The sequence below is a fragment of the Octodon degus genome, unplaced genomic scaffold (genome assembly GCF_000260255.1).
Source record: "Octodon degus isolate 3935 unplaced genomic scaffold, OctDeg1.0 scaffold00030, whole genome shotgun sequence".
NCBI lineage: Eukaryota > Metazoa > Chordata > Mammalia > Rodentia > Octodontidae > Octodon > Octodon degus.
In genome coordinates, this window is record NW_004524606.1 from 16,593,791 (window position 1) to 16,601,613 (window position 7,823).

The 7,823-nt window shown below is 34.7% G+C and overlaps 1 protein-coding gene across 1 annotated transcript in view; it reads left to right on the forward strand.

Annotated features, from left to right (window-relative positions):
- Positions 1-7,823, forward strand: part of Cntn4 (contactin 4) — a 1,063,047-nt gene that overhangs the window by 239,025 nt on the left and 816,199 nt on the right. Inside the window, exon 2 of the mRNA XM_023713310.1 lies at positions 1,022-1,075. The gene's annotated coding sequence lies outside the window, so the exon portion shown is untranslated. The remainder of the gene's footprint in view (positions 1-1,021; positions 1,076-7,823) is intronic.

Below are 7,823 nucleotides of genomic sequence, written 5' to 3' on the forward strand. Positions count from 1 at the left end.
ATAAATATATGTTTGTTCTTGCAAAATCAAGTATACATTTTCATTCAGAGAAAAAAAGCAACTATTTCTTAAACAATATAGTCCAAAGTAAAATTTATTTCTCAGTTAATATTTAACTTTATAACTTTAAAAATATTTCACAATTAAAGCTTAATTCATTAGTTTTATGAAACTGTTGGTCATTTTTATTTGAGGAGAATGTTTTGATTTTGTGACCACCTTCATTTTATATATCTATGATATGTACCTAAAAACATACAAGATACCTTGAGCTGAGTTTATTGCTAAGTTTTTATCTTTTAAAGCCCATCTGTCTGTTACTTTTCTGTCATTGCTGGGACAAAATACCCAACATCCAGAATTAAGGAAGGAAAGGTTTACTTAGCTCACAGTTAGTGGAGGTTTCAGTCCATACTCAGCTGGCTCCAAGGCAGAGTGGCACATGGAAGAAGGCAGTCCTTCACAGTGGCAGAAAAGCCTGAAGACAAGCCTCTCTCCTTCCCTTACATTGTCTTCAGGCTATCTGTCCCAGGGCGTGTGTAGCACTCACATCCATAATCCCAAAAGTACTTACACCCATAATCTCAGCAGCACTCCCACCCATAACCCCAGCACTTGAGCAGAAATTAATCACAAGCACTAGAAGTTGCTCCATAACCGCATGAGTCTTTGGGGCAGGGAACTAGACACAAACCACAACACCATCTAAGACACCCTCATAGGAACTTGTCTGTTCAATAGAATCTCAAGATCGCACAATACCTGAGACTCCTAGAACCCCTGCACTAACAAAGTAAGGGGAGAGCATGGTGAATGGACTGACGACTGCCACTCAGCTCATGTGGAACAAAGTAGAGAATGAAACTTGGCATTCTGTCTTCTGACCTAGCCAGGAGTCCATAACTGTTGCATTTTCATTTCTTCATAATTTGTATTTAGAATGGGAAAATTATAGTTAAACACAAACTACTTGTAAGTCTGTCTTAAAAACATTTCATGTGCATTCCTGTTTTTATTTTAGGAATCACTGACATAGAAACTCCACAGCATGTGGCTGCTCAGGCTGCCCTAAAAGGTAAGCTTCCCTGAAGGGAAGATTTTCTTTACACTTACTTCACCTTTGATTAGTACCCAGAGTTGCTATGGAAACATGGAGACCTTTTCCTTTCAGAGTAAAACCTTAAGATCAGTATCATAGTTTATTTACAGTTAAGTTAATAAACATAATGAAGTTACAGAAAATAATACCTGATATTAGGAAATAAAGAGAGTTCCAAATTTTCTGAAGAAGACACCTGAGGTATGTTTTCTGAGATTTGTATTAATTTGTAATTCAAAAGCTTTAGAATTCAGCTTTAGAATTTTGAATGTGAAAATTATAGTTAAGCACAAACTACTTGTAAGCCTGTCTTAGAAAAGTAATCCATGTGCATTTCTGTTTTTATTCAGCATGATAAAAAGAATATTTGAGTTGGTGTCACAGTGCAGGCCTATAATCCCAGCACTCTGGAGGCTGAGGCAGGAAGATCACTGTGAGTCAGGGGCAGCCAAGCCGACCCTGCTTCAAATAGCAAGGACAAAAACAGTAACAAAAAAACCCAGAAAATAAAAAAAACACAAAAGTAAGAAAGAGTACTAGGAATTAAGTAAAGATTGTTTGGCTTTTGCCAAATGCTTTCAAAGAAGATATTTTAACAGTGAAATCAACACAAATATTAAATGAATTGAATTTGGAAAATATTAAAATTTTAAGGAATAAAATGAATGGGACAAATGACAAATGTTCGTTTCTTAATAAATGTCATTCCTAGAAAATTAAAGTTGGTATTTGTGTTATTTTCTCTCATTAATCTGACAAGGTACCTAAAAGTAGGGGGCTTAAAACAAAACCAAAAGAAAAGTGTTCTGTCACAATTCTGAAAGTTAACAGTAGCAAATCCAAGTGTCAGGTTGGTTATACTAGGCATTTTCTTTCCTTGATTCTTCTAGCTTCTGGTAGTTGCTTTAAGTTTTGGTGTTCTGTGCCTTGTAGATGTATCACTTGAATCTCTGCCCCTGTCTTCATGTGATGTGTGTGTGTGTGTGTGTGTGTGTGTGTGTTTCCAAATTTACACTTCCTTATAAAGATACTGGTTACTGCATTAGGGCGACTGGTAATCCTAGATGACGACATCTGAACTTAATTACATCTGAAAATATTCTTTTCCCAAAGAAGATTATTTTCACAGTTTCTAGAAATTAGAGGTTCAGTATATTTCTTGGAAGGATGTAATTGATCCATAGTTTTCTGACCCTTATGTAAGTTCAGTGAATTTACTATTTGTTAGGCCCCCTAGGCATTTGTGGGAAAAATACTAAAATTATGTAGAACAGAAGAAACTGTAATTTCACTGGCATACACAAAATAAAATATTGCCTTATTTTAAAGATTCAGTAATTGAGGGCCAACTTTTTTCTCAAGCAAGATAAAGTTAAAAAAGCAGTTATTCAATAGAAGGCCTGATGAAATTGGCCGAGTATCAGTGCATAACTCTGGTTCTCATATTTTTAAACTGTCAAGGAAAATAGAAAAAATGCTTATTTCACTTAAATCTTCAGATATTTTTCAAGGCCAAAAATGAGTGAAATTTTTAACTGATTAGCTTTTTCTCTGTAACAAATCACCCTAAGATTCAGTGGATTAAAAACAATAAGCATTCATTATTTCTCCTGGGCTCACAAGGGCAGTCTTTTAGGTCTTCTAATTTGGAGCTCCCTCAGTCTTTACTGGGTGTGTGGATGGATCTGGGGTCAGCTTCTAGGCCGGGGCCCCAAGTCCCACTTGGACTGTCCAAACATCATTGCATGGTGCAACATTATATCTACCAACAGATTCTAAGTCATTAATTTTTCTGTTTCTACTTATTTAGGCTTGGTTGCTTACAGTCCATCCCACACAAGAAGTAGGTGTGACCTTCCTGAGATGCTTCCTAAATTTAGTCAGTTTACCACAACCATCAATGCATCTTTCATCAATTCCAACTTTCTGTAGAACGATTGCAAGCATTCTGAACACAACTCCACACACTGACCCTTATTCAACCTCCTTACCTATGTACTTTAACTTCCGTTCCCCACCTATTTCGACCTTCCAAACTAGGTTCTACCAACCTAAAATTATTTAAATTAATCAAGGACATTATATTTTCTCAATGCTGTCTTTTCTTCTGGGGATAATTTGTCTTCCCCTGCTGTGTCTCCCATTTTTAATCAACTGTTTTTATTGCCAGTTGAAAACTCCTTAAAGTAACACTTCTCTGGCTTGCTTTCCCTGGGATAGGCTTCCCTTCTTCCTTCCAATTTCAACACAGTGTAAGCAAAATAATGATCCCATTGTACTGTGTGGTTATGTGGCCATCTTACTCTCCCACTATAGATTTCTGAAGTTGGAGATCCCACATGTAGCTTATCATAGTATTCCAAGCATCTAGCAATGCATACACAAAGGGTGTCTTCAGTAAACAGCTATGATAAGAATGCAGTATTTAATATCATTTTCACTTTTTTACTTCCACTGTCCCAAAGTTTAAGTTGTTGGACATTTCCACAATTAAGAACAAAAAGAGGAGGCACGATTCTTTCTCCTGATCCTCCTTTGACTCAATGAGGATTTAGGTGTCTGCTTGTTGTAGAAGTCCCTATGGGCCAGTGTGAACCAAAAAGTTATTTGTAATATGTGTTAGTACTTTGTAAACTTTTAATTTCAGAAAGAATAACAAAGTTCAATTTGTTGTCAATGTTTAGAACTAAGGAGATTTCACAATAAAAGATTGTTTGCAGGTTCTTGGAAGGCTGAAGGAAGAATCACAGGTTCAAGGCCAGCCTGGAAAATTTAGTGAGACTCTGTCTTTTAAAACTTAAAAAAAAAAGATTAAAGATATAGGTCATATAGGTCAAGACTAAGGATGAAAGTCCTACTATTACAAAAAGAGAGGGGAAAAAAATCAGAGTCTTCCTATCCTGTGCCCTTATTCCCAGATGGCAAGAGGACTTGTCAACTCTGCCCTCCCATGACTCCTGCAAGTATCATGCCTTGTCATTTGCTATCAGTTCTGTCCAAACAGCTTTTCATCCAGGTATTGTTACATGGATTGATGAAATGTAGGTTCTTAGCTAGATTCTAAATATGAAACAAGAATCATGTAGGTTCTCAGGTTGAATGGATTATGTAGTTGTTCCTGTTATCTGTCATCTAAATGAAAATAATTGTGGCTTTGTGCTCAGAGTTCTGTGCTTGATTTACTGCTTTAATATTTGAGCGGATAGTCTCTCTGAGAGATCATTGGTGAAAGAGGTATTTTCCATGAGCTTGTATCATGTTAATTTGTTTTGTCAATACTGTAAAATTCAGTCTAAATTACATATAGAAAACAGTTACTACTTTCTCTAGATTGGAGAAAATAATACTCACCTTTTGTTAGACAGCAATAATTATAATACTTTAGGAAATAGGGTACCTATTCAAGCCAAAAGATGGATTAATCATGAAAATCTTACAAATAATAAAGCCCTTACACAGAAGGTGACTTATAGGTTGAATTCCATGTATATAAAATATCTGGAACAGGCAAAATTGTACAAGGTACATTAGCAGTTATTAGGGTATAAGAGGATAGAGAGATGGAGAGTGATTGATATTTATTATAAGATTTCTTCTGGGGTGATGAAAATGTTCTGAAATATGACCGTGGTGATGATTACAGAAACTCATAATTATATACTAGAAACTATTGAATTGTCCATGAATGGTAAATTTTATGGAATGGAATTATTTCAGTAAGGTCTATATAATTACAGGTTTTCAGAAGATGTGCTTACTAAATGATGCAACACAAATTATTACTATTTCATTCAGATTAATGTAGACTGTCTTCCTCAGTGTTCTAAGTTATACATCCTTGGAGACTAAAGAACAAGGTAGGTTGTCAGTTGGCAGCATTCACGATTCTATGAAAAGAATTTGAGTGGTGAAGATAGCAAAAGGTGTCTTTTTACCGTAAATTCTTCCTTGACTGCCTTTTGAAGACACAAGTTCCTAAAACTGTAAAATAAAGATGGTAACATCTATATTGGGGATCAGGAAAAATAACTGCCAAGTTACTCTGGTGTCAGTTAGGAAACACACCCTCCATAATTGCTACTTTATTACAATTGTGTTATTTAGTTGTAAATATTAGGCTATAACATTAGATTCTTGGCAGCTCAGCTATTCCTGGGTTGGCTTTCCTCTCACTGGCATCTTAGTCAGAAAGCAAAGAATGGCTCAAATGTGTGTTAGCAGTTAATGAATTTAATCAGCCCCTGAGGGACTTTTGATATAGCAGAGAAATATTTAACAGAGAAACATAATTTTTACTCTTTCCATGGTACTCTTCAGAGCTGGCAGAGCCTTTTCTTTCAGAGGTACCATTACTTGTATTGAGGGAGCATTAACATACCATAAGTGAGATGTTAAAAATAAAAGAACACGTCCCTGTGGCCTCATATTAAAATGTTACTTGCACGAGCTTCAGAATGTGATTTAAACTGCTGGTAATAGGAAAATAAACTGATCTCTAATATGTGCAATTCAGTCTTCCATCAGTTTTGTTATTTATGCACTGTCTTTTCCTTTTACTAGGATGGTCCAGAATTTTTTTTAACCTTTGTTGTTGTCTTTAAAAATTGTTAAAATGAATTTTAACATTTGAAAAGGTTAGGTTGGGAATATAAAAGCTAACGGCATCATTCAGAGGTCTACAGTGTAAGTAGTGAAATATGGAAATCTGTAATCTTCATTGTGAAAGCATGTCTGTATGAGTTGCTGCACCTCACCTAACAGCTACTTATGGTTGGCCTTGTGGGTACTGGAAAAGGTTATGCCGAGCTAGTGGTCACAGTATCAGAAGCATTTGGGTCAATTCTTTCCTCAAGAGTGATTTTTGAAAGAAGCAACTTAGGAACCAGATTCCATATGAAGGGCAGCGAAATGATACTAAATAAAATTCTCATGTTCCATGCTAAATTGAATGTGATACATATAAAAGATGACAGGTAACAAGAAAATAAAAATAACACAAGTTGTTCTAGGAGCTATTTTAGAGAAGGAAGAGAGAGCAGTGGTGAAGAGGTGGAGGCTATGGTTCTGCATCCTTGTATTCACCTGAGCAGGCAACTTACCATAAAATGATATTGAATTTCTATTGACATGGAGAACTGAACTTTGGTTCAGTATGGATAATTTATATTATCAATATATATACCAATATATATATTCATGTAAATATATATATATATATACCAATATATATACCAATATATATTCATGTAAATATATATACCAATATATATTCATGTAAAATAGTATGTAAAGAAGCTTAATGCTTCTTTACATACTATTTTACATGAATATATATTGCCATGTCTGCTTTAGGTTAACTATGACTGAGATTCCTTCACTACTACATTTTCAACATCTATTCTAGCTTCATGTGATTTTTTAACAATTGTATTTCTCATCCTAATTTTCTTTACATGGATATTGAATTTGTTTGCACTTGTTTTAATTCTTGAAATGTTTTAATATTCTTTCTAGTGTCAAATATTATTTCTGCATGATTTTCTATTTCCTACAGGATTCACTGAGTTCTCTTTTTTGCAGTATCTCTTCCTTTATGTTTACATTTTCTATTCTAGTTCCATTTTTAACAGGGTTCCTTGAAACACACACAATGTAGTTCTATAAAGCCAAACTCCTTGACATTCTGAACCTAACTGATAATTATTTACATATAATTCCACCACCCAAAACCCTCTTATTGTTCCATATACACTTTTTTAAGTTCAACTTTATTTTTATTCCAATTAGTAACTAAGATTGGTACATTGAAAATCATCAATGCTTAGAATAAAATTTTTTCCTGTGTAATTTCTAGATTAATTTTTGTCATTGCTGCAAGTATCCCGTTTCTGTTAAATTTCATTCCTTTTATGTTAGGACTCCTATTAAATATTTGTGTCACCAGATTCTCTTAATGATAATCCTAATGGTTTTGCCACTAGTTTGGAGTTTTTTTGTCTTTTTTATCTTTTTGTGTTTATTCATTTGTTTTTAAACAATACTAAGCTGTGTTTGAAATTCTTAGTTCACTTGGTACTTTTCCTTCAGTTCTTTAAAGACATTGTTGAATTATTTTCTATCCTTTATTACCACAGATAGTGAAGATTGCTTTTTATTTTTTTCAGTACCAGGGATGGAACTCAGGACTCTGCACTTGCCAGGCAAGTGCTTACTCTACTTAGCTATCTCCCTGGGCCCAGGTTGCTGTTATTCAGCTTTATAATCTATAAGGAAATTTTTTCCAATTATATAATCCACAATGTTCTTCTTACTCTTCATTTTTGTATGAATTCATGGAAAGAAAAACATGCACAAACATAGGGACTTTGTTTTCTTGCCACTTTGCTAATCAATACAAATCAGTAAACTTTGTCGGCTCAAGTTTCCCCATATCTACAATAAGTTGAAATTCAATACCTTCAATAAGTGTATTCTACCTTTCTTCTTCCATTTTAGTATTTAATACTTGATTCTTTGATAATTTTGAACAGAATTTTTAACCTACTTTGTAAATAATGTCATTACCCCAGATTCTATATAAATAGCAATAATGTTTTATTAAACTTAAAATTGAGATTTTCTGCCGAGTTCCAGGAGCCCCCAGACCCAGTCCTAGCCCAGGTCCAGTGAGTGTGCGGAGAGTTTCCTGCTACCCTGCGCTGGCGGGACCAGTCCCAGCCCAGGC